Source organism: Mustela nigripes, chromosome 1 (assembly GCF_022355385.1).
Source record: "Mustela nigripes isolate SB6536 chromosome 1, MUSNIG.SB6536, whole genome shotgun sequence".
NCBI lineage: Eukaryota > Metazoa > Chordata > Mammalia > Carnivora > Mustelidae > Mustela > Mustela nigripes.
This window is the reverse complement of record NC_081557.1, coordinates 169,968,875-169,995,714: the sequence shown is the minus strand read 5'-3', so window position 1 is coordinate 169,995,714 and position 26,840 is coordinate 169,968,875. Positions and strand designations below refer to the sequence as shown.

The 26,840-nt window shown below is 38.5% G+C and overlaps 1 long non-coding RNA gene across 1 annotated transcript in view; it reads right to left on the bottom strand.

Moving 5' to 3' along the window:
- Window positions 1-974: 974 nt before the first annotated feature.
- Window positions 975-26,840, bottom strand: part of LOC132001968 (uncharacterized) — a 37,175-nt gene continuing 11,309 nt past the window's right edge. The window contains exon 3 of the long non-coding RNA XR_009399735.1: window positions 975-1,112. This is a non-coding gene — a long non-coding RNA (uncharacterized LOC132001968). The remainder of the gene's footprint in view (window positions 1,113-26,840) is intronic.

Here is a 26,840-nt window from a genome sequence, read left to right as displayed (position 1 = left end):
GTGGGGGCAGGGGGTAGAGACAATTTTGATGTTAACTTGTTATTGCCAACAAGGAGATTTTGGTTATTTTAGCAGCATAGATAAAATGGCTAGTTTCCCAGAAGTTTTAATCTATCTTTTTAAAAAATAAAAGGTAGGAGCTCAACATATGTTCATAAAACCTTTTCAAACTAAATTGCCTTTTTAAAATGTTTTAATAAATAATAGTAGAAGAAATTTAAAATCCCCAAAGAGCATCCATTATAAATTATGTTTTTCCTAACCTCTTTGCCCAGAGGAAACCACTCTCACCAGTTTTCTTATAAATATTTCCAGAGATAGTCTATCAATATTATATTTTCACAAATGATGCTGATGATAATAATCACAAGTGAAAACATTTATGCCAGACACTCTTCTAAGTATTTTACAGAAATTGATCCCTTTAATCCTCATACTAGTTGTATGAAATATGCTTAACCATATGATAGTATCTTTTAAAAATAAAGAAATGTTGGAACAGAGAGGTTGGGTAACTTGTCCAAGGTCACACAGCTAGTTGAGAAGAGCTGGGATTTTACTCCAGGTAGCTGACTCCATACTATATTTTCTGCATCAGTATATTGTCTACATACTCAGAACACTGTTTTGGACCTTTCATCTTTCACTTAATATTTTACCTTGGAGGTAATTTCTATTAATATATTTAGAATTAATCCATTCTTTCTAGTGGCTAAATACTATTGTATTATATCAGTTCCCAACCTGGAACACTTGGCCATGTCTAAAGATATTTTTTGGTTGTCACAACTGGAAGGGAAGCCCACTACTGACATCTAGTAGGTAGAGTTTAAGGACATCCCTGACAGCAAAGAATTACTTGGCTCAAAATGTCAACAGTAAAATGCTGGGAAACCCTTCAGTATACAAATCAAACAGTAACAAATCATACAGTAACAAATCATAACACAAAATTGATTTTCATTACCTAATGAATATACTGGTGATCCAAAATGAGTTTGACTCTAGAGAAGATTGAGATCTCCTCATTTTTAGGTAGAGAGGACTGACCAGCTTTGCCAAGTCTCCTGTTCCTTCTGGAGCAGTTAAAAAGAGCTGCTGGAGTGGACCATCTATGAAAATAAAGTAATAATTCCTTAATGAGTATTATTTAGATAATTTATATTTTATTATTCAAAAACTTAAAAAGTAATAATATGTGTTTGTGGTAATTCAAATACTACTGAAGGATATAAAGAAAAAAGTAATTGCCGGTCTATATCAATTTCTTATGTATGCGCAAACATGTATATATATATTTATTATAAGCATACCCATATAGCATTTTCCCACAACAATGAGCTCCTCCTACTTATCTAAACTTCCTTTCCCACCCTCACACTGCCATTCATCAGTTTATCAACCCAAGTCAACCCAAACAGATCTAACTCATTATTTTTAATCACCCTTTAATGTTATATACAGGTATACCAAAATTTATTCAGCTATTATACTACTCTGGCTCATTTAGATCATCTCTAGTTTTTACCATTAAATAATGCAGCAAATAGCATATTTATGTTTGCAACTTCTATAATTATCTCTCAAGGATAGATTCAACAAGGTAGATCGATTAGGTTAGAGGATATGCCCATTTTAAATTTGATAAGTACTGTCAGTGCATATGATTGCCTATTTGCTCACAGTCTGCTGAAAAAATTTTTTTTTTTACTGAATGACTGAAAAGAATTATAAATGAATAATGATAGAGACACAAATAATTATGGTACTGCAATAGATGAATTCTCATATGGGTATTAAGAGACGGATTATTGTATAAATACTAACATGTGAAGTGCAGAGAAGGATTTACAACATGAAAATGTTTACAATACCAAGGGTAAAAACTAGAATGCTTTCTATGTAAAATTACATATGCATAGGGTTGAGAAATGGAAGAGTACGTGAACAAGTGAAGACAGTTTGAGTGATAGAAGTAGAGATAATTTTTTCTGTTTTTGTTCTTTGGTATTCTTATGTTGTTGTACAATAAATGCAATAAAAATTTGAACATTTAAATAATTAAGAGGCAAGATCAATATAAAACTTTTATCATATTTATTGGCTTTTCTCAATCTAGCCTTAATTTGCTATTTATCCCTTCCAACAGTCTCATGTTGTTGGGACTAGGTGCTTTAAAAAGATGATCTTTCCTTCATAGAGAATGGCATCATGCTGAAAAATATCACTGGCACATCACATTTTGAAAATTAATGGTAGGTGCCAACCCAATAGATTGAGTACAGTCTCTTGAATTTGGACAAATGTTCATTTGTCTAAATTTCCTTTTTGCCCAAGTAGGTCATAAAATGTGACTTTCATTAATTTTCTTTTCTTCTGTAAGTTTTAATGATAAAAGCCAAAGTTTCGAAGATGATAAGATAGTAGAATTATGATAAGAAAAGTCTTTGTTCCTCTTGAAGCAGGTTTTGAAGGACAGGAAGACTTGGGTCTGGTCCAGAAGAGATGGGCCGAAGTATTCAGGCAAGAGCTTGACCTAAAGGATGAAAGCAGGCATGGCCCAGGGTATGTATGCCTGGTTCTGAGAGAGCCATCTAACTTTACAGGAGTTGCCCACTGTGATGTAATGGAAAATAAGGTTAGATAGGTAGAGGGCAGGGAAGGAGAAGAACAGGCACTGAAAGCCAGAGAGAAAAGAGTTTGTATTGAATGCATTAAATTGGATTGATTGAAATAAGGAGACACCGAGATCCTCAGCCAGGAAATGAGAAAAAGTGAACAGTTGTTATCTTTGCAAGGATGGAAAGGAATGTTCTTATTTAATTCTGGAGTAGGGGCAAGAGGGGCAAAACAGCATTTTGTCTCATTGCTTTAAATTGTTTTTAGTCACCAAGTTTGTTTTATTCTAATCTCCAAATAACACTGAAAGAATATATGGATTTGGTGGTTGGTTTTGTTTTAGATTTTATTTATTTGTTTGACATGGAGAGAGAGATCACATGTAGGCACAGGGGCAGGCAGAGAGAGAGGGGGAAGCAGGCTCTCTGCTGAGCAGAGAGCCCAATGCAGGGCTCCATCCCAGGACTTGACTTGAGCCCAAGACAGAGGCTTAACCCACTGAGCCACCCAGGCGCCCCTGGTGGTGGTTTTTTTGTTTGTTTATTTATCAAATGCAATCATGGGTTAAAATATGTTGAGAAACACAGAATGTAAGCCCATATATTACTACTTTCCACTAATTAAAATAAGGGAATATAATACGAATAGTTTTCTTGACAGTTAAATTTTTCAAAAATGACCCACCTCTCCCTGTGCCCCGACACCCATCAGTTTCTGATCCTTACCGTATGTCTTCTGGGATTTACCTTTCTACATAAGAGTTCTATATTTATGATGCTCTATCTTGATATAGTATTTTATATGTGATTAACTGATCTTTTTACATTGATAAATGAAGATATAGCTCTTATACAACTACCCTGCTTCCCCTCCTTCCCAATATAATTGGATGGTAGGTACAGAAAGCTCCAGTTCTGATATATATGATACAATAAAACATATTATATTATATATATAAATACAATCCTAATATAATTAAACCACCGATTTATCTGTATTTTATCCCATATTTATATTATTTTGGCTGTCTACATATTTTTCAGTGCTCAATCTAGTAGTATACCATGATTACTCTATCTTCTCTTTCCCTGGAGTTAATAACTGTCTCAATTATTCATTTTGGAGTCATCTAAATAAGTTTTCATATAACCCAATACTTGTCAGATAATCTGAATTCCATTTTTAGTTTATTTCCAGAAACTTTTGCTCTCCTGCTTCAATCTTGACTGATTGTTTTCTGGCCCCATTTTATGAATTGTTACTCTTCACTTTTGTTTGCTATTATACTGGGAAATTCCCTCACCCTCTTCTCTGTTGGATCCTTTGTTTTGGGAATTGTTTTCTTCTTTGAGGTTTTTTCTCTATTTGTTTGAGACTCTGAGCGCCTAAGAATGGCTTTGAGTCTGCACAAAATGGCCATTCAGTTTCTGCAAGAAAGAGACTGGAGTCTTGTACCTGGCTGCAGGTGTTTAGGGACCCGGAGAGAGAACGAGGGCTAGTAATGGGTGAGGATGTGCTTCTTTGATAAATACATGGACTTCTACTTAATCTACCTATTTTTAGCCCCTCAGCTCCCCTGGAGCTTTCTGTACCTACTGTCCTTAACCTCAGAATCTTTTTGATTCAGGCTCCGCAGGAATCAATCTTAAGTCTGAAATGGGAAGGGAAGTCACCAGGCTCTTTGAGATCTAAATGTCTCTTAGGCAGACTTTTGAACGATTCTCTTAATCCCGGATCTGCACCTCACATTCCCTTTCTGCACATTCTCAAGTTTTGCAGGTTGGTTCTCTTTCTTCTTGCTGAAGATCTTCTAAGTCAACAGCTTTCCATCCTCCAAAGCATATTGATGTTTCCTATTCTCTGTGTCTTCTTTCCTGTTTTTTCTTTATATATATATTTTAGGCCTATATATTTTAAATATGATTATTGTCACTTTAATAGGCTTCCAGGAGAGAATGGAAACGATGCATTCTGTTCACCCTATTGCATCAGAAATCTCCATTTCTATTTAAAATCCTGTGATAGTACATTATTTTCTTTATCTTTCATTACGAAATTATCTTTCAAAGATAATTTTGGCAGAAATATTAAGTAATGCATTTTTTAATCATGAGGATTGAAATAAGAATAATATTATCATTCTTTGAGCTGCCTTTGAAAATGTAATTTTTAGTTGTTCACACGTGACTTTTTATCTTTCTCTTGAAAATCTTTTCCTTTCCCCAGTGCCTCCCCATGATCGGTTTATCAATTGATTCAACTACAACATTCTTAAGTCTCTGCAAGGATCATCCCTCCCCATATTCTCCAATTCCTCTAAAACTGCATTTCTCAGTAAATTTACATTTGTTATTATAACTTCCCTATTTAGTTATATTTCCAGAGAATACAGTGGCTGATATAAAACTGACAAAGTAAAAGGAAGGCAATGGTTGGGTTACTAATTTTTGTACATATAACTCCAAGAATTTTATAATGCATTTTTTAAAAAATCCCCAACTTTAATATTATGTATGTCTGCCTTCATCTCTGGAATTATCTGTGTATTTATAGTTTATGAAGAAAGAAAAGGAGAAGTCATGGATAAAACTGTGTTAATGAATATGTGTTTTACCAATATAAAAATAAGGTGATAATAGTTTATATATAATTTAAATAATTAACATTTAAGAAATTAAACACCAAAGCAAGTAACCAAAAGCACCTTCTAGGTACCAACAGCTAGAATAGTCGTTCTTTGGCAATATTTCTAGTGACCAAGGATGACAGATTATCTCTATATGCTATCTAAATGGAAAAATAGTTGAGGTTTGACATGGCCAACAATTGGTATTGTTGATTTCTTCATTGAATTGACTGTTAGTAATGTATAAACATCATCAAATTTGCTATATTGTTCACAGTTGATGAGTTTAGTTACATGTGTGAGGAGCTTAAGCTAGCTCTGTGTGTATATATATATGTATACACACACACACTCTTTTATAAAGCCATTAACATTGAAAAATGAAATTTTAAATCCACTACAGACTTGCTTATACAAGCTCCTCTGTTATATCCCTTACAGCAGAGTCACCCTGAAATACAGTGGTTGCTCAATACATATCTGCTTGCCTTTTTGGTTTTTTTTTTTTTTTTGCAATCTGTTCAAGGCTTTTGGTATATAAAAAGTAGCTAAGCCATAAGGGAATTCTTCCAAACAGGGAGTACATATATAATGTAAGAATTATTTTTTATGTGCTGCAAAAAAAGTCAGGAATGGATTCACTTATTCTGCACTGGGAAAAGCATTTTTCTGCTAGGTATGCTCTCATACACAGCCTCTAATTAATCTACTAAATTATCTGCTCACTTTTTATCTTCCACCTCCTATAAATAGTCTCCTTTCTCAGAACTTCAAATAAAAGCAAGCTAACTGCTTAGGCAGGATGCCCTGACCAGTTAAACCAGCCTCACTCTTAGCATACTTCTCTGCTTTGTTGACCTTCCTCTAGACCATCTAATATAAATATCTGTCTTTTTCCAAGTCTTACTTCCAGATAATGGAGACTGGTTTGGAAAAAGGATACATAAAACTCATTGGCTCTTTAATTATTTGGGGGATTTCCAATATGAACTCGATTTTGCTCCCTAGATACCCTCCTTCCCAATTGGCCATATAGACAATGTGAAACCTCTATCGCTTTAACCAAGCTTGTGACTGTTGACACACTTCCCTTATCTCTGCCCTATCAGAGGAAACAAAAAAGCAGCTGCCACTTAATGAGCACTGACTTCCAAGTGCTTGCAACCCAACTACACAGTGGGTCTCTTATTCCCCTTTTGTAGGTGAGAGAAGTGAACTTCATGGAGGAAAAGAAGCATGCTCAAGGGCACTCAGATCATACACACACAGAGCTCATCAGATAGCTCTGATTCATGCCTTATTATGTTTTGTCTTTGTTTTCCCTTTTATTATCTTCTAAAAGATGCTATTTGCGGCACCAGGGTGGCTCAGTGGGTTAAGCCTCTGCCATCAGCTCAGGTCATGATCTCAGGGTCCTGCGATCCAGTCCCACATCAGGCTCTCCGCTCAGCAGGGAGCCTGCTTCCCCCTCTCTCTCTGCCTGCCCCTCAGGTCTACTTGTGATTTCTCTCTCAGTCAATAAATTAAAAAATCTTTAAAAAAATGCTATTTTATCGGGACAAAAAAGATATACTATATATTATTGTTAAAACTAAATAATGAAATGAATGCCCACAATCTCATCGTTTAATTTAGGAACTGGAACATAGTCCTGTTGCATCTACGTGGGTTCTTCTCTCCCCCACTCTCTGGCCTCTCCTCCCTCCCAGAGGTTTTGTATTTATCATCCCCTTGCTGTTCTTTAGCTTTTTAAAAAATTTTTTATTATTTAGTTTTTTGTTCTTTAGCTTTTTGTTTCAAGAAAATTCAAAGGACAGAAAAGTTTTAAAAAGCTTACAAAAATTCCTGTGTACCCCTCAACCGATTCAGCAATGATCTGATTCACCGTATTTGTTTTCTCATTCTCTTTCTCTTATGCATATTGTTGTCTCTGAAGCATTTGAGAATAAACTGCAGATAGCATGCTCATTTGCCTCCAAGTACTTGAGTGTATGTTTTCTCAACATGAGAATTGAAAACAGTTATCAAAATCAGAAAATTTAACATTGCTTACATTACTCTATGATCTACAGTGTACTTTCACATTTCATCGGTTACCCTGATAAAAATATGCTTTATAGCCGTCCCGCTCCACCCCTCGCACAGCCCACACCCCCACCACGGGATCCAGTCCAGGGTCACATATTACGTTGTCTCCAATCTCACTTGATCTGGAACAGTTCCTCAGGGTTGGTGTTCTCTGACCTTCACATTTTTCAACGGTTAGGCCAATTATTTTGTGACTGTCCCTCGGTGTGGGTTTTCTTCATAGAATGTTTCTTCATAATTAAGTTTAGGTTGTGTGTTTTTGGCAGGATCATTATGTTAGTGAGGTCATGTCCTTTTCAGTGCAACACACAGGAAGTCCATATGTCATTTTTCTCCATTTTTTGGCGATGGCAACTTGGATCAGTTGGATAAGGTGATGTCCTCCAGGTTTATCCACTTTAAAAGCACTATCTTCCCCCTTTGGAAGTAGTAAGTAAGTTGTGGAGACGTCTTTGAGACTATGTAACTATCCTGTTCATCCTCAAATTTTAACCCAATAGTTTTGGTATCCATTGACAATTTTGTCTGAGTCAATGACTACAATGCTTGCCAAATGGAGATTTTCTACCTCCATAATTCCTGCATGAGATTCTGCTATAAGGGAAAGCTTTTCCTTCTTCTTGGCTTATTTATTTATTATCAGTAGAAACTCATCTGTTTATTTAATCTAAGCTTGAACTTTCATCGCTGATCAGCATGGCCACATATGTCATAAATCAACTTTCCACGTGTTCCTGGATCTTTCTGGGCTCTCTTGTTCAGCTGGTCATTTGGTCTTACCTTTGCCAAAGCAACATTATCAATTATCATGACTTCACCATCAGTTTCAGTGTCTGGTTGGCCAAGTTCCCTCTTTTTATTAAGGAATGCCTTGGATATTTCCCCTTGCCATATAAAAAATCAGTATCAGCTGTCATGTTTCACAAAAACCTCTGTTGAGGGACGGCTGGGTGGCTCAGTTGGTTGGACGACTGCCTTCAGCTCAGGTCATGATCCTGGAGTCCCGGGATCTAGTCCCGCATAGGACTCCCAGCTCCATGGGGTGTCTGCTTCTCCCTCTGACCTTCTCCTTGTTCATGCTCTCTCTCACTGTCTCTCTCTCAAGTAAATAAATAAAATCTTTAAAAAAAAAAAACAAACCTCTGTTGATATTTGGAATTATCTTAGTTCTGCAGGCCAATCTGGAGAGAATTCATTCTTATTGTATTATTTATATTTACATGAATATAAGTAATATGTATTATGATATATATAACCCAAAGTCACCCAGTAAGTACATTTTTGTAACTTAAGTTTTGTTGTAAGCATCTTCTGTTGTCAACACTTATTTAATACATTTAATTTAATATGTTTAATTATGAAATAGAATACATTTATTTCTTTAACTGAATTAATTTAATATATTCCACCATATAGAATACACTATATTCCCCTCAATAAATCACCCTTTAGTGGACATTTTTGGTGGGGTTTTTGTTTGGTTGTTTTGTTTATTGCTGCTATTCTAAGCAATGCCTCAATGGTAATAACTGCTAAATTCTGTGGATATCATTATGTCCAGGTGAAGACCCTGTAGCTCCTCAGATTTAAGTGACCCACAAACTGCTGGTGGCTGGAAAAGCAGGAAGGAGCTAAATCACGATCTATCCTGGGTCTGCGCTTGACAGAGTAGGAGACCCCGGGGGCCTTCCACTCCCACCTCCATAGCTCAGTGATGTGGGGTTCAGGGAAAGTTACTTCACCTCGGGTTCCTCATCTGCAGAACAGGGTAACCCCTATCTCAGAGTGATGTGCTGAAGACCACAGGAGCTAATGTAATAATGTATTTGGTCCTTACCCTAGCACATCATTTTTTAAAAACAATTATTTATTTATTTGACAAACAGAGATCACAGGCAGACAGGGGGACAGGCAGAGAGAGAGGAGGGAAGCAGGCTCCCTGAGTAGAGAGCCCAATGCGGGGCATGATCCCAGTACCCTGGGATCATGACCTGAGCCAAAGGCAGAGGCTTAACCCACTGAGCCATCCAGATGCCCCACATAATGTTTTTTTAATTCAAATTTTAGTTAGTGAACATACAATGCAATATTGGTTTCTGGAGTAGCATTCAGTGATTCATCAGTGATTCATACAATACCCTATACCCATCACAAGCGCCCTCTTTAACCCACTGAGCCACCCAGGTGCTTCCCTACAAGCGCCCTCTTTAATACCCATCACCCATGAGCCCATCCCCAACCCACCTCCCTTCATCAACCCTTGGTTTATTCTCTATCATTAAAAGTTTCTTACAGTTTGTTTCCCTCTCTCCTTTTTTTCTTTCCCCCCTTCCCATATGCTCATGTTTTCTTTATTAAATTCCATATATGAGTGATGTCATATGGTATTTGTCTTTCTCTGACTTATTTCTTAGCATAATACATTATAGCTCTATCCATGTTGTTGCAAATGGCAAGGTTTCCTTCTTTGGGATGGCTGAGTAATATTCCATTGTGTGTGTGTATATATACTGGACCTCTTTTTTTTTTTTTTTAAAGATTTTATATATTTATTTGACAGACACAGCAAGAGAGGGAACAGAAGCAAGGGGAGTGCGAGAGCGAGAAGCAGGCCATCCACTGAGCAGAAAGCCTGATGTAGGACTCGATCCTAGGACCCTGGGATCATGACCTGAGCTGAAGGTGGACACTTAACCGACTAAGCCACCCAGGTGCACCTATACCACCTCTTCTTTATCCATTCATCTGTTGATGGACATTTATACTCTTCTCCATAATTTGGTTATTGTTGATAATGCTACTGTAAACACTGTGGTGCATGTAAGCCTTCAAATCTGTAGCTTTATATCCTTTGGCTAAATACCTAGCAGAGCAACTGCTGGGTCATAGTGTAGTTCTATTCTTAACTTTTTGAGGAACCTCCATACTGTTTTCCAGAGTGGCTGCACCAGCTTGCATTCCTACTAACAGCGTTAAGAGTGTTCCCCTTTCTCCACATCCTTGCCAACATGTTTTTTCTTGCGTTTTTAATTTTAGTCATTCTGACAGGTGTGAGGTGGTATCTCATCATTGTTTTGATTTGTATTTCCCTGATGCTGAGTGATGTTGAGCATTTTTTCATGTGTCTGTTGGCCATCTGGATGTCTTCTTTGGAAAAGTATCTATTCATGTCTTCTGCCCATTTCTTAACTGGGCTATTTGTTTTTTGGGGTATGGAGTTTGGTAAGTTCTTCACAGACTTTAGATACTAACACTTTATCAGATATATCCTTTGCAAATATCTTCCCCCATTCCACAGGCTTCCTTTTACTTTTGTTGACTGTTTTCTTCACTGTGAGGAAGCTTTTCATTCCGATGAAGTCCCAATAGTTCACTTTTGCTTTTGTTTCCTTTGCATTTGGAGATGTGTCTAGTAAGAAGCTGCTATGGCTGTGCTCAAAGAGGTTTCTGCTTGTGTTCGCCTCTAGGATTTTGATGGAGTCCCATCTCACATTTAGGTCTTTCATCCATTTTGAATTTATTTTTGTGTGTGGTGTTAGAAAGTGGTCCAATTTCATTCTTCTGCATGTTGCTGTCCAGTTTCCCCCACACCATTTGTTGAAGAGCTTGTCTTTTTTCCAGTGGATACTCTTTCCTGCTTTGTCAAAGATTAGCTGGCCTTATAGTTGTGGGTCAATTCTGGGCTTTCTACTCTCTTCCATTGATCCATGTGTCTGTTTTTGTGGCAGTACTATACTGTCTTTGCTGATTACGGCTTTGTAATAGAGCTTGAAGTCTGGAAACGTGATGCCTCCAACTTTGCTTTTGGTTTTCAGGACTGCTTTGGCTATTCAGTCTTTCGTGGTTCCATAAAAATTTTAGGATTGTTTGTCCTAGCTCTGTGAAAAATTCTGTTGGTATTTTTAAAAGTTATTTATTTATTTTTATGATTTTATTTATTCATTTGTCAGAGAGAGAGAGCACGCACACAAGTAGGGGGAGTGGCAAGCAGAGGAAGCAAGGAGCCCCATGTGGACTCCTTCTCAAGGCCCCAGGATCATGACCTGAGAGGAAGGGAGATGCTCAACCGACTGAGTCACCCAGGTGTCCCACTGTTGGTATTTTGATAGGGATTGCATTAAATGTGTAGATTGCTTTGGTACACACTGATGGGAGTGACTTCAGGTCTGCAGTGACTGAACTTCAGGAAAACATCGATGACTCCAGGAAATTCCTGGTTCCAACATGCCAGTTTTTGGGGTCCACTTTGGGAATAATGAGTTGGGAGATTACTGAGTAAGTAAGATTCAAACTCCTCCTCCCTCCTGGGTTTCAAGTTATTTTTCTGCTTGACTCCCCCCACTTTACCTGTCTCCTCTACCGTTTCCAAACCTCAGAAGATAAGAACTTTATCTTCCTTCCTCCCTTTGTTCTACCTGTGGGCTTGGGTGGCAGACTTCCATTTTATAATCTCAGAATTTATGAAATTTGGGGTATATTTTTACGAGATTTTATCGTATTTATTTGTATATTTTGCTCTTTCCTTTCATTATAAAGTACGCTACAAAAGCTTGAGGATTATTTTGTTTTGTTTATAGCTATATCACAAATGAGTAGCACTTCTAGCATGTAGGCACTCAAACATATTTACTGAATAAAGTAAATGGGTAGATATTAAAATCTTGAATTACACAGTAGATTTGTTAATCTCTTCCTCTAACTCTATTGCTTATTGCTCTATATTTTTAAACCTATCTTATCAGATACATACAACATTAAAAGTATTATATCTTCTTGGTCAGCTCAATCTTCCTTAAAATGTTTTGGGTTCTTTTACTTCCATTTGGTCGTAAAACCCATTTCGGCGCTAACATGCCACCAAGCTTTCCTTTGGCTAGTACCTGCCAAGTGTGTCTTTCACTTATTTTTACTTTCAACTTTTTTATGTCCTTATGTGTTATGTCCCTCTCTTCTAAACAGTTTTTGGCTGGATTTTTTAATACAATTGAACAACCCATCATTTAACTGGTGTGTTTAGTTCATTTATGTTTATGATGATTAGTGATACATCTGAATTTATTTCTATGTGTCTTAAACCTATTTAAATTGCTTATTGATTTTTTCTAATTTTAAGTTACATTTTTAGAAAATGCTTTATTTTTCAGATCAAATTATTCCTGTTAGTCTTGTTTTGTCTGCTTATCTTTAATTTCATTGTTTAGTTCCATTGTAACTTAAATAATTTCATTTTTTATTTCAGTATATGTATTTTTACAGATCTTATTTATTTATTTGTCAGAGAGAGAGAGAGAGCAGCAGACATAAAGAGAAGCAGGCTCCTTGAGCAGGGAGCCTAAGGCAGGGCTTGATCCCAGGACCTGAGATCATGACCCGGGCCAAAGGCAGAAGCTTAACCCACTGAATCAACCAGTTGCCCTTAGTTCTGCTTTTTTAAATGCCTGTGATTTTCAGCTCTCTTCATGTGGTAGTTGACTTTTCGCATTTCTTCTTTAGTTTACTGCTCATATCTTTTGTCCATTTTTTCCTGGAATCCTAAATGAACTTCATATTAAAAGCTCCTTGCCTTGGGGCACCTGGGTGGCTCAGTGGGTTAAAGCCTCTGCCTTCGGCTCAGGTCATGATCCCGGGTCCTGGGATCGAGCCCCACATCGGGCTCTCTGCTCAGCAGGTAGCCTGCTTCCTCCTCTCTCTCTGCCTCTCTGCCTACTTGTGATCTCTGTCTGTCAAGTAAATAAATAAAATCTTAAAAAAAAAAAGCTCCTTGCCTTAACAACAATAAATATATTTTTATTTAATACATTTTACATTTTTTTGTTTTTTTTTAATTTTTAATTTTTTATAAACATATATTTTTATCCCGAGGGGTACAGGTCTGTGAATCGCCAGGTTTACACACTTCACAGCACTCACCAAAGCACATACCCTCCCCAATGTCCATAACCCCACCCCCCTTCTCCCAATCCCCTTCCCCCAGTTTGTTTTGTGAGATTAAGATTCACTTATAGTTTGTCTCCCTCCCAATCCCATCTTGTTTCATTTATTCTTCTACTACCTCCTTAAGCCCCCATATTGCATCACCACTTCCTCATATCAGGGAGATCATATGATAGTTGTCTTTCTCCACTTGACTTATTTCGCTAAGCATGATACGCTCTAGTTCCATTCACGTTGTAGCAAATGGCAAGATTTCATTTCTTTTGATGGCTTCATAGTATTCCATTGTGTATATATACCACATAATACATTTTACATTTTACAAGAGATGAAATTCCAGTTAATGTTTTAATTTCCCAAAGAAAATTAGACAGAAGATTTATATAATAATTCTCTTTTCAAAGAAAATGCACCTCTGATCTCTCTCATCCTCACTATGAGGAAATTCACAGCAATTGTTTTCCTGTCCCTAAGCTCAAAGTTCCATAAGGAAAATATATTAAAAAAAGGGAGAAAAATGTGTTTATCCTTCTGTTCTATTTATCATGTAAAATAACATTTCTGGATCCCTGTGAGATTAAGTAGAAATTAATTAGTTATGTCAAATAACTAAATTTACATAAAATTCCAAAAACAGAATATGACATAATTTAAAAAATAGACACAACTTGTATTTCTGTTATTTTAAGGAAAAAGCAAGATTCAAATATTTTTTTAAAAGCTGGAAATTAGTGATCATAAAAGTTATAAATAGGAAGAATTAATTTTCAAGAATGGCCATTAGAGTTCCTTTATGGAGATGTCCAAAGGCTTATTCCAGTTTTAAAACAGCCAAAATGTTCAACAAATTCAAGAATTGTACACTCCCAGTTTGAGGCTTCAGAAACCTAGCCTTAGGAAAACAGCACAATTTAAGAATGTTGCCATCTAGTGTTCAGTTTTTGAATTGGCCCCATAAAATTAGTGTAATCTGGATAGATTATTTGAAAATGTAGTATAATCTTGACTCTTTGACATTGGAACCAGGGATCAAGAGAGAGTTTCCTGAGGTAACTGAGTAGTTTTTAAAATTAAGGAAGGAGGTGGTTACTAAAGATGTGTGTGTGCATCCATGTGAGGACAGCAGTGAATGAAGGTAGACAACAGGAGGCAAGAATGGCAATCACACAGGATACTTTAAGGAGAATAAAAAAAATGTGAGAAGCTAATAATTATTTTATTTTATAAATTCTATAAATTCTAAATTTATACAAAGATTGAGGGTCTAATGTTTGAAGTGGTAGAAAAATAGTGCAATTGGCCACTGAAATATATTGGATGGGAAATTTAAAAAATAACATGTATTTTATGCTTACAACTTTTTTTTTTTTTTTTAAGATTTTATTTATTTATTTGTCAGAGAGAGAGTGAGTGAGAGCGAGCACAGGCAGACAGAGTGGAAGGAAGAGTCAGAGGGAGAAGTAGGCTCCCTGCGGAGCAAGGAGCCCGATGTGGGACCCGATCCCAGGACGCTGGGATCATGACCTGAGCCGAAGGCAGCTGCTTAACCAACTGAGCCACCCAGGCGTCCCTATGCTTACAACTTTTGAGGGATTTTTTTTTAGATAATAAAATCTCCTAATTCTTGAGTATTTAGTGAATGCCAGATATTCTAAGTGCTCTGCATATAATACATATTTGACTTCTATAGTTACTGTTAGTAACCCCCACTTAAAGATGAAAAAATTAAGCTACAAACAGTGATTTGTCTAAACCAAGGGGCTGGCTCCAGTGTCTGGGTTCTTAATCCATGTGCTACTCTTCCTTTTAAAATAGCTAAAGAACAGGCTGAAGTCATCATATAACATTAGATAGAAAGTTAAGTCAACTGCCTGAATAATTTTGACCAAATTTTTATCATTTTTATTAGCTGGATCTGGTGTTAGCACTGGTAAACTCCTCCAACAAAAGTGCTTAGTTTTCCCTTTTACATCTGCTATACTCTCAACAAACTTTAGTGTATATATATATGCCTTTCATACAGAAACATTATAGTGGGGCGCCTGGATGGCTCAGTTGGTTGAGCATCTGCCTTCGGCTCAGGTCGTGATCCCAAGTCTGGGCATCCATTCCTGGGTTGGCCTCCTTGCTCAGCGGGGAGCCTGCTTCTCCCTCACCTTCTGCCTGCTGCTCCCCCTACTTGTGCTGTCTCTCTCTGACAAATAAATAAATAAAATCTTTAAAAAATAATGTTATAGGACTCTACTCTTATTGGTAAAGTATGTATATTGAATTCTTCTTTAGTAGTAGTGGTAAATTTCTTCTCTTCAACTCTTGATCCTCTTTCTGATCACCCGCCCAACTATGGTCATTATGATGAGTTGAGTTGTGTCCCATCCCCAATTCACATGTTGAAGTCCTAACCCTCAAGACCTTGGCATGTGATTATATTTGGAGATAAGGTCTTTAAAGAGACCTAATTAACCTAAAATGAGTTCATTTGGGTGGCCCTAATCCAGTATGACTCATGTCCTTTATTTGTTTGTTTGACAGAGAGAGAGAGAGATCACAAGTGGGCAGAGAGGCAGGCAGAGAGAGAGGGGGAAGCAGGCTCCCGCTGAGCAGAGAGCCCGATGCGGGGCTCAATCCCAGGACCCTGGGATCATGACCTGAGCTGAGAGTGGAGGCTTTAGCCCACTGAGCCACCCAGGTGCTCCGACTCATGTCCTTTTAAGAGGAAACTTGGACACAGACGGTTACAGAGGGAAGACTGTGTGAAGGCACAGGGACAGTTATCTCTACTGATATCTCTAAGAGGTCTCAGAAGGAACTGTCCCTGCCAACAACTGATCCCAGACTTCCAGCTCCTAGAACTGTGAGAAAATAAACTTCTGTTGTTTAAAACTACCCAATCTGTGGATCTTTAGCGATTTATTACGGCAATCCTTGCCAACTAATACAGTCATTGTATTAATCAGGGTCTTAGTTAAAAAAAAAAAAAATAGAAACACCCTTGCCAGTTTAAAAAGAAAAGAGACATTTTTCAAGGAAAAGGAGATAGCTTACGAGAATCTTTAGAGGACGAGAGAGCCAGGTTTGGAGGCTAGGCACTTCTGAAAAATAATGCCTCAATCACATTCTGAGATTGTGCCAGTAACCACTCCAATGAAACCAGACGCTCTAATGCATGCCACTCATTCTAGACATGAGATGGCAGAACACCTGTGTTCTGATCATGATGGAACCAGGGCCCAAGTGTGCAAGAGCACCTGGCTCCAGGTGTCCCAAACAGACCAGGTGAGACCACTTGCAGCAGACAGAATACAAAGGCAGAGACCCCCAGTGGTGGTGAAGCAAGAAAGGGGTTATTTCCAGGAGGCCAGCACCAGGAAGACAGGGGGCTAATGTCTCAAAGCCCATCTTCAAATACTTTAAATTTATGTAAGGAAAATGTGGGTCAAATGTTGGAGGGTACCTGCAGGTGGCTGTGAAGTTCAAGTAGATCATTGTCTTGGGGGAAATTATGCAGTCTTACAGGCCAGTCATTATTGCTGGAGAGCTAGTTTGGGGTAGTTTGGGTTCCCATCAGGGAATGCTTTGCCCATGAGGTCTTCAGACTGAGTTAAAACACAAGCTGGAAAGAACTTACTCGGTTAAAAAGGATAGCCTGAGGTTAAAATGAAAGGAGTTAAATGTAGTTAAGGTCCTCTTTCTTTCTTCTTCTTCTTCTTTTTTTTTTTTTAATGTTTTACAATTTTTTAATAGGGGTGCCTGGGTGGCTCAGTCAGGTAAGTGTCTGCTTTCGGTTCAGGTCATGATCCCATGAGGGTCATGAGGGTCCTGGGATCAAGTCCTGCATCAGGCTCAGTGAGGAACTTTCTTCTCCCTCTTCCTCTGCCTCTTGCTCCTCCTACTTGTGCTCTCTCTCTCTGTCAAATAAACAAATAAATCTCCAAAAAAAGATTTTAATTAATTGATTAATTTGACATGAGAGAGAGCGAGTGAGCGCACAAGCAGGAGTAGCTGCAGGCAGAGGCAGAGGGAAAAGCAGACTCTCTGCTGAGCAAGGAGCCTGACTCAGGGCTCGAGCCCAGAACCTTGGGATCATGACCTGAACCAAAGGCAGACCCTTAACCAACTGAGTCACCCAGGTGCTCCTGCATTCCTCTTTCAGTGAAAGATGACATCTAAGCTGTCGCCTTGACAAAAACAACAAACAAAAGGATTTTTCTGCAGGGCTTGCCTTGTCACACAGCTCATTTCTGGTTTGATGTCCCACATGTAATTGTCCCACATGGGTGTGTGTGATTGGAGGAGCCTAGGTTCCTTGCCTGCCACCTCACTGAGAGTTGAGTGTGGGAGAGTATTCTGGTTTCTGCCTTGGGGAAGTGGATCAAAAGACAGGAAATTGCCCAGACAGAGAAAGGATTCTCAAAGGGTGGTGGTATGCCAGAAAAGGCACGTAAAGGGAATCAACTTCAAAACCTCGGTGGTATGATTCTTTGACCAGTTGCTCAGGTGGTAAATTTCTCTGAGACCTAGTTGTCATTTCCATAGTCCTTAACCTTTTCTTGAATCGATTTTTATTTTCACTGGATAAAACGCTCCCTGATCTAGAATTCAAAATTACTATTAATCACAAACAGCTGGGCTCCTCACCCCCCACCTGTTGTGTACCTTTGTAAGAAAGAAAAAAAAAATCAGGCAGGTTAATATGAAGATGTTGGTTACCAAGTGTTCATTCATTCCTCCTTACGTTGGTAAAGGGACCCCCATCTTCCCTCAGGGGGTTACTCCTTCTCCCGTCTTTCCCTGTGGTTTTTGTGGGGATAACATCCCTGCTCTGCCACTCCTGCCCAAGTTCCAGAAGACATATGACTGAGTTTGGCCACAGAATGTACCATATAGCATCCCTCCTCCCCAGCCCTGTGATTAATTTAGAATAGGTAGGCACACTGTCCAGGACAAGTAAATGTCAGTCCATCCCAGGACACTTCTCTGGGTCTCTGGCATCTCTCTAGCTCTTCTCTTTCATCCGTGGTTGCTCAGCTAGGACAGAAGTCTTGAGCTGCCGCTGACCAAACTGGTATTTCTTGATAGAAACTCTCCTGAGTGTAAAGCTGGCACACAGGTAAGTAGAGACAAGGGATAGAGAGAAACAGTCCAAATATCCTTGAGCACCTAGAACAACCTGTGCCAATAGTCATTTTCAGTTTAAATCCATTTAAATGATTTCAGTCGCTTTCAGCCAAAAGACCGGTTTGGTTGGTTAAAGAAAGTAGTTAATTGGTAAGCACAGATTTTTCCTGAAACATTCTGCTTTAACAAACATTTATAGTACCTCCAACTCGATGTCCAAATGAAAAAACTTGGCCTTGTTTTTATACAGTATGTATATATCAGCCCCTTCTTCCACCTCCACACCCCCCCCCCCCTGCACCCCACCCACACACACATAGAATAAGGGAAAATATAAATATATCAGAGGTTTTATTCATCTTGGTTTCCTTCTCTTCAGATAAAATGACCTTTTCAGGATTTGATGCGAGATAAAACATACTTGCATATATTTCTCTGTATTTTTGGCTTTATCCGGGTTTACTCTTGAATGTAATGCAGGTTTTTTTTTTCCCTTTCCTGTAGCCAGTGTTTGGATGTCAGTATAGTGTTAACTACACATATTTTGTTTCTTGTTAACATATGTGGCTTCATTCTCTTCAGGTTTGACCTTTCAGTCTCTTTCCTACATTTTACTATTCCGAGGTAAATGCTGGGGTGTAAATACACATTTCATAAAGGAATATTACAATTTTGGGCAGACTTCATCTCTCTATCTCCTGTAAGAATTCATCAGTTCTGTCAATGATAGTACCCTACTTTAATTCGCTTCATCTTTTAGCTTGCAGTACCTGGTTTTAACTGTCCTCTCTCTGTCTTCCTTCCTCTTTCCCTTCTTCCCCTCCTCCCTTCCTTCTTCCCCCTTTTTTTCTTTTTCTTTTCTTCTTTTCTCTTTTTTCTTTCCTTCTTCTTAGTAGGCTCCACACCCAGCACAGAGCCCAACGTGGAGTTTGAACTCATGACCATGAGATGGAAATCTGAGATCAAGAGTCGGATCCGTAACTGAGTGAGCCACCCAGGAACTCCATTGTCCTTGTCTTCTAATCATAAAGCAGATCCTACTACACCAATCTGAAGAGAAACTGTTGTATTAAAGGAAACAGATCACTATCACCATTTATATCTTTGGAGGAAATATTTCATTAAAGGAATTATACCTGAATATTTATGGACTCTTGGTTCTTGAGTTGTGTTTCTGCATAACTTACAAACTAAGACATAAATGTGCCCTGGAGAAACAATAGAAATCAGCACTGTCTCAGTTGGTTTGGGTTGCTATGATGAAATACCACATACTGGGTGACCCATAAACAACAGACATTTATTTCTCACAGTTCTGGAAGCTGCAAGTCTAAGATCAAGTCTCCAGCATGGTTGCCTTCTGGGGAGGGCCATTAGCCTGGCTCATAGCTGCCTCTTTTTTGCTGTGCACTCACGTGTTGGAAGGGGCTGGGGATTTCTGGGGGCTCTTTTTTATAAGGCACAAATCCCATTCATGGGGGCTCTATCCTCATAACCTCAGCTCCAAGGGCCCCACCTCTTAACACCATCACCTTTGAGATTAGGATTCAATATATGAATTTTGGAAGGACGCATACATAGAAAACTATGATATATTAGTTTGAAGATATCTGTCTCTGATGCTCCACAATGCCTTCCTTTCTTCCAGTTTTACTTTAACAACATTAACTTTGTATTTTATTGGACAAACTGTCACACTTAGTGTGTTTTTTCATATGATTTTGAAATGTGTTCTTCTAATTCCAAAATAAAAACTTAACTCCTAAATATTTAAATTCTTATTCTACAACCCTGCTTTCACGAATTTCATATACTCACATTATCTATATGGAATATAGTTCCATATAGATATATATATGTTCCACGTGAACATATATATAAGTTCCATGTGAATATCTGGGAGTTGTGTCCAATAAAGCCAGCTGAGAACACAACTTTTATGTAAGGAGTGAAGAGTTTAGGATTTAGGATCCTATGCATTTTATGCTGCTACACTGTTCAACCCAGAAAGGGAAAAATCCTAAAGTTGGGTATGATTTCTTACTACAACATGGTAACACAAGGTCTGGCCTTCTGAATGGCTTGTTTGCAATGAATGCTTGGGTTTCTCAGAATCTTACCTCACAAACACTCAGGCCAATGTGACCTACTCAGTATCCTGGATATAGGGAGAAAAGAATTAGGGATGAGGGGAAGGCAGAGCAGAAGGCAAGGGGAAAGGAGGAGGAGGAAAGAGGACGTGTTATCCTTTGTAAATAATTAGTAAGCAATTAGTATCCCCAAGTTTGTAAGTAAAGGATAATGTTCCCTGACCGAAATAGGATCTTGTTTTAATGTTGGGAATTTTTAATTTCCTAATTGCTATCGATATTTGCAGGGTAAACAGAGCAGATGTGCTTTCAAATTAGGTTAGCCGATTATAAACAAATCGAAGTCTCAAGTTCAACTCGATTTTTTCTTAGTTCCTTATTGTACGAAATTATTTTAATTTTGTTTGCTGCAAAAAGTATGCACAGTTAAATTGGCTTTTCTGTGATTAAATATTTCAAAACTTCCTTTATTTGATTTTTAATTTTTACTGTTAAGGGTTATTTCCAAAAAATAAAAGAAGGTAAGTGATAAATACCTACACAGATACATCTCTACACAAAAAATACCTATATTTCCTCTAAAATGGGTCATTTCTGAAGCAGACACATGTAATTATGAATATAACTCAGGCACAATATATTAAGTTTATGCAATGAGTTTTCAAATTATTTTTATATATTTTTGTTTGCCCATTGCTATGTAATAAACTACTTAAAAACAGTGGCACAAAACAGCCACCATTTATTATGCCTCACAATTCTGTGGACTGGGGTTTGGCCAAGACTTGCGTATTACACTACTAGGACCAGAATGTCCAGGATGACTTCTTCATGCCCATGTCTGCCATTTTAGTTAGGATGGATTGAACGATGAGGTTTGGCTGGTATAGTTGCGCTGGAGTCAGGTATCTGGGGCTTTGGTTCTCCCTGTTGGTTGGATTCCTTGGTCTTTTTCATGTTGTATCAGAGCCTCTCTTTCTCCATGTGGCCTCTTCAGGTAGGACTTTGGGCGAGGTAGCCAGATTTCTTAAATTGTCAGGTTTAAGACTGGAACTGACACAGTCACTTCTGCTACATTACGTTCACTATAGTAAGTCATAGCAAACTGAGCCTAGGCTCAGTATGGGAGAGGACCACACAAGGGGATGAATAATACCAGGAGGGGTGGTTCATTGGGGAGAGGGGGTGCCTTGTGGAGACTAGCTGCTATAGTACATGTATCCCCTGACAACATCATTTCCTGGAACCCCAATCATAAAATCAAGCGTTTCTCAAGATGTATCTTTCATGTAATCTGAGGCTTAAGAAATGCTTCTCAGAAAAAGAGAAACTGGTCTAAAAGATTTGGGAGATGGTGTAAACTATAGCCCTTCTCTTGAGATTATAATGACATGCTAACAACATGTCATTGTTTTGTTTTATTTTGTTTAACCCGTATTTCCCACACATTTAAGTGCACAGATTTTGTTTTTGTTTTGAAGAGATTTCCTACACATGTCATTTTTAAAAAGAGGATTTTATCTAGTTATTTGAGAGAGAGCACAAACAGAGGGAGAGGGAGAAGCAGACTCCCTGCTGAGCAGGGAGCCCAATGTAGAGCTCTATCTCAGGACCCTGAGATTCTGACCTGAGCTGGAGGCAGCTGCTTAACCAACTGAGCCATCCAGGCACCCCTGTCATTGTTTTGTTTTTTGTTTTGTTTTGTTTTGTTTTTGTTTTTTGCTTAACCCATATTTCCCACACATTTAAGCACATAGAACTATGCCTGGCACTTAGTAATCACTTATAATTATTTGTTGAGTCAGATTTTTCACATGACCCTTTTCCACAAAACACACACTGACATTACAAAGAATTGATATTTCCAACAGAAGGAACTTTGGGAAAATAGCTCTGTGAGAGGACAGTATAAGATTCTGAGTTTCTTCTAGATTGACAACCCCCATCTAGGTGCTTTCTAATAAATGAATTGCTGTACCTTAGACTACAGAACTCTATCTACTGGTTACAGGTGCTTAGACTCCAGATGGACACTTGACCTGGAGGCACTGATTTGTAGGCTAGCCAGCAAGTTAAAAGAGACTTGAGAGCTTTTACTAAAAGGGGTAGCCTGAATTGTTTTATTTTTTATGTTATTTTTTTATTAACATACGCTGTATTATTTATTTCAGGCATACATGTCTGTGATTCATCCACCTTACACATTTCACAGCACTCACCATAGCACATACCCTCCCCAATGTCCATCATCCAGCTGCCCCATCCCTTACACCTCGCCAAGGAGTAGTCTAAATTGGATTGTGATAGATCAAATTATATCCTGTCACTTGGGTAGTTTGTGAAAAAATCTGTCAGTTAGCAGAAGCAGAAGTGGAAAGTAAAGGAGTTTCCATTCTATGGAACACTATTTCTTTTTCTTTTTTTAAAGATTTTATTTCTTTGAGAGAGAGCATGTATGCACAAGTGGGGTGGGGAGAGACAGAGGAAGAGGGAGAAGCAGACTCTCTACTGAGCAGGGAGCCTGACATAGCACTGGATCCCAGGACCCCAAGACCTGAGCTGAAGGGAGACACTTAATTGACTGAGGCACCAAGGTGCCCTTAGTGCTATTTTTTTTATTACCGCATTTCATGTGGCTGCAGAAACTCCTCCTTTCCCTTTCTTCTCCCATCTTGAGAATGAAACGCGATTAACTAAGGTGGCCGTCTGTGTTTCTATTTCTTACTATCTGAAAGAGTCTAATTAGTACATGATGTCAGGGAGTGAGGCCTATGTTCTCTCTCTCAGAATGAGAAAACACTCTATTCAACTGCATAGTCAGGGGAGTAGTGCACTATCACATGGCCCCTTTGCCAGCATGCAGACACTGTAGGAGCTCCTCCTAGTGTCCTGCAACAGGTAGGCCAAGGTCAGCTGGCAATGAAAACTGCTCAGTGTTTACAACTGTCACAGGAAACTCTTTGATCAACAGGTGCAGAAGAAACTGGCTACAGGGGACAATGTTTCTTTAAAGGATCTGAGAAATATATGATGAAAATTCTAGCTCTGGACATGTTATTCCCTCCCCACCCACCAACTACCAGAAAGTAATATCAGAAAATTAATTACAGGAGGAAGGTATGGGTGAAAAGGAAAGGGCACATGGACACGAGGGAAGCTGAACTATGCAAATTTCATGACTTACTAAGGCAGAGCTCTCCTAGGGAACAGTGGGAAACCAGGAGAAAGGGTGTCTGACCTTAAGTCTAAGCCTATGGTGGAGTCAAAACGCAACCACTCTCTAGTGTATTGACTAGGGGAGAGTGGTGAGATGTGGAGAACAGCACCAGAAAACTCAGGTTAGGTCCAGAGCAATGCATGTCTAGGATGTCAGTGAGAAGAGACAGAATACTGACGTTCGAACACCAAGTCAAACAGTAGGCATAGCTGCAATTTTCAGGAGGGAGAATTAAATTGAGATGCCAAAAGTGAACAAAACTTGCCTGCTGTTGTCCAGACAGGCTCTGTGAACTTGGGGATTTAGCATTTGGTGTCAGGATTCCTTTTTTAAAAACAGTCTTTATTTTTTTAAAAAACAGTTTTATATTTACAGATAAATTAAGCAGATGGTACGGAGAGTTCCCATATACATCTACATTGTTTTCCCTATTGTTAGCATTCACCTTTGTATGAGACATTGTTACACTTAATGAATCAATACTGATACATTATTAACTAAAGTCCATGGTTTATTTGGATTTCCTCAGTTTTTGAATTTCTACCTAATTTCTTTTTCTGACCCAGGACCCCATCCAGGACATCATATTACACTTAGTTGTCATGTCTTAGGCTCCTCTTGGCTGTGACAATTTCTCAGACTTGCTTTGTTTTTGGTGACCTTGGCAGTTTTAAGGAATACTGGTGAGGTATTTTGTAGGTTGTCTGTCTAAGGGAATGTGTCTGACATTTTCCTCATGATTCGACTGGGCTTATGGGTTTTTGAAGGAAGATCATGGGGTAAAATGTCATTTTCATCACATTAGACCAAGACTACACATTATCAGCATGCTTTATTACAGTTGATGTTGATCTTACTAACCTGGCTGAGGTAGTATTTGTCAGGTTTCTTCCCTGTGAAGTTCCTGTTTGCTTTCTATTTCCATAATGTAGAGGAAGTGAGCACAGTCCATATTTAAGGAGTAGAAATCTTTGCTCCCTCTCCTTGAGATTTGACTATCTACATAAATTATTTGGAATCCTTCTGCATGGGATATTTGTCTCTTCTCTCCATTTATATATTATTCAGTCATTTATGTGTCAATATGGACTCAAAGATATTTAATACTTGTGATAATCCTATACTACTTTATTTTTTTCCTCAAAATTTTTCCAGCTTAGCTCATTGGGAGCTCTTTCATTTGGCTGCTGTGCTTCTTTGACAGATCTACATGAATGCTGTGTTTTATTGTTTTCATTTTTTTATTTCTTGTACTTCAAAAACACTCTGTCAGTCCAAGATGTTCCAGGCTCAACTTGTGTATTTCTTCAGTAGTCCTAGAATCAGCTGTTTCTCCCAAAACCATGGTTCCTTTGATTGAAAATGGTATTAGAAAGCAAGATCTGGACCCACTCTACTGGAGTGTGGTTTCCTGTGAGCTCTCTCAGGGGACAGAGCCAAGAAACACGTACATCACTTATGTATATATACACATATCTATAAATATTTCGTATATAATCATCCGCATCTGTATTAAACTAAACATGAATTGTTCCTAATGTGTCCAATTCAAATCCAAAATCCACTACCTTCCCTGCTTACCTCCTCCCACCTCTCCTCCCCTGACCTTGCTTATCTGACTCTCACTCCAGTGGTGAAAAAATGGGCTCCTACTTTGTGATCCACTTACATAATTGTTTAATTCCATTCCACATGTATAGTGGCACTGGAATTGGTAAGCTGTTCCCTTATGTGGAATGACTTTATCAACTAGCACAGTGCTTATATGCAGTTCCTTTTGCCTTTCGGTTCAGATTCCACCTATTTCCAAATTTACTTAGGTGTACCCTCCTCCCCTTTAGAGGCACCATAAGGAAGTGAAAAAGGATGGAGGATTATATTTAGAGATTAAGATCATTTTAAAGGGGCACTGGGGTGGCTCAGTTGGTTAAGTGCCTACTTTTGGCTCAGCTCATGATCTCAGGGTCCTGGGATCAAGCGCCACATTGGGTTCCTGGTTCAGCAAAGAGTCTGCTTGTCTCTCCCCCTCTCCCAACTCTCTCCCTCCCTATTCATGCTCTCTCTCTTGCTCACTCTTTCTCAAGTAAAATCTTTAAAAAAATAAAATCATTTTAAAGACATAGCGCACCTTTTGAATTGTTGAGACCAAATTATACTGTCTAGGGATATATTTTAAATGGTGAAACTTAAAAAAACAAAGGCAAAGAAGTTATTACTATAAAAGTAGCTGCATAAAAAAAGTAACTTCTACTTTTGGGAAGATAAAGTATCAGTGATTGGATATAATCTCCCACCAGAAACAATGAACAAAGCCCACTAAAATGATTAATGAAACAATGGCTTCCCAACATTGGTATCAGGCAGTTCAGGCCAGTGACCCCTGAGAGATTGGCAAATAAATGAGGTAAGACTTATGACTGCCTCAGCTTACTATCTGGAGACAGTTTCCTGGCCACAGTGCGGGGAGGGGAACCCAGGGAATCTGTGGTCCCACTGAGTTGAGAATTTGAAGCTGGGGCTCTGAGACAGAGGATAGAGTACTTGAGAGGACAGAGTTACCACAGAGAAAGCTCCAGAGATGGCAGAAAGTGCACCGGAGCAAAGGCAAGTGAGGAAACTAATGTAGGACAGAGAAAAATACCATCCAAAAGGAGCAAAGGGGAAAATGCCCTGAGCTCACAACCAGCAAAGAATAGGTCACATCCCTACTAGCCAGAGTGGAAAACCATGCCTTTTGGCAAAGGAGTCAAAATGGTATTTTGAGTGGTGGGGCACAATTAGTCATAGGCTAAGGCTTTGAAAGGGCCAAACCATTTCTGAGTAACTTAACTGTGACCAAGAATAAAGCTGAAAAATACTTATAGGATGACAAAAATATGCAGCATTCAACAAGGTAAAATTCACAATATCTGGGGTCTGGTAAAGAGAAGGAACAGGGCAGGGAAAGAGGAAGATATGACCTAGACTGAGAAAAATGAATCAATAAAAAGAGATAAAAACACAGAAAATGATTCATAAGTAAGGACATTAAAATGGTTATTTTATATACACTCAAAAAAGTAGGAGAAAGACTGCTCATGTGAAATGGAAGCATGGAAGAGACATTTTTAAAAAGAGACCCACATTGGGGCTCTGAGAGGCTCAGCTT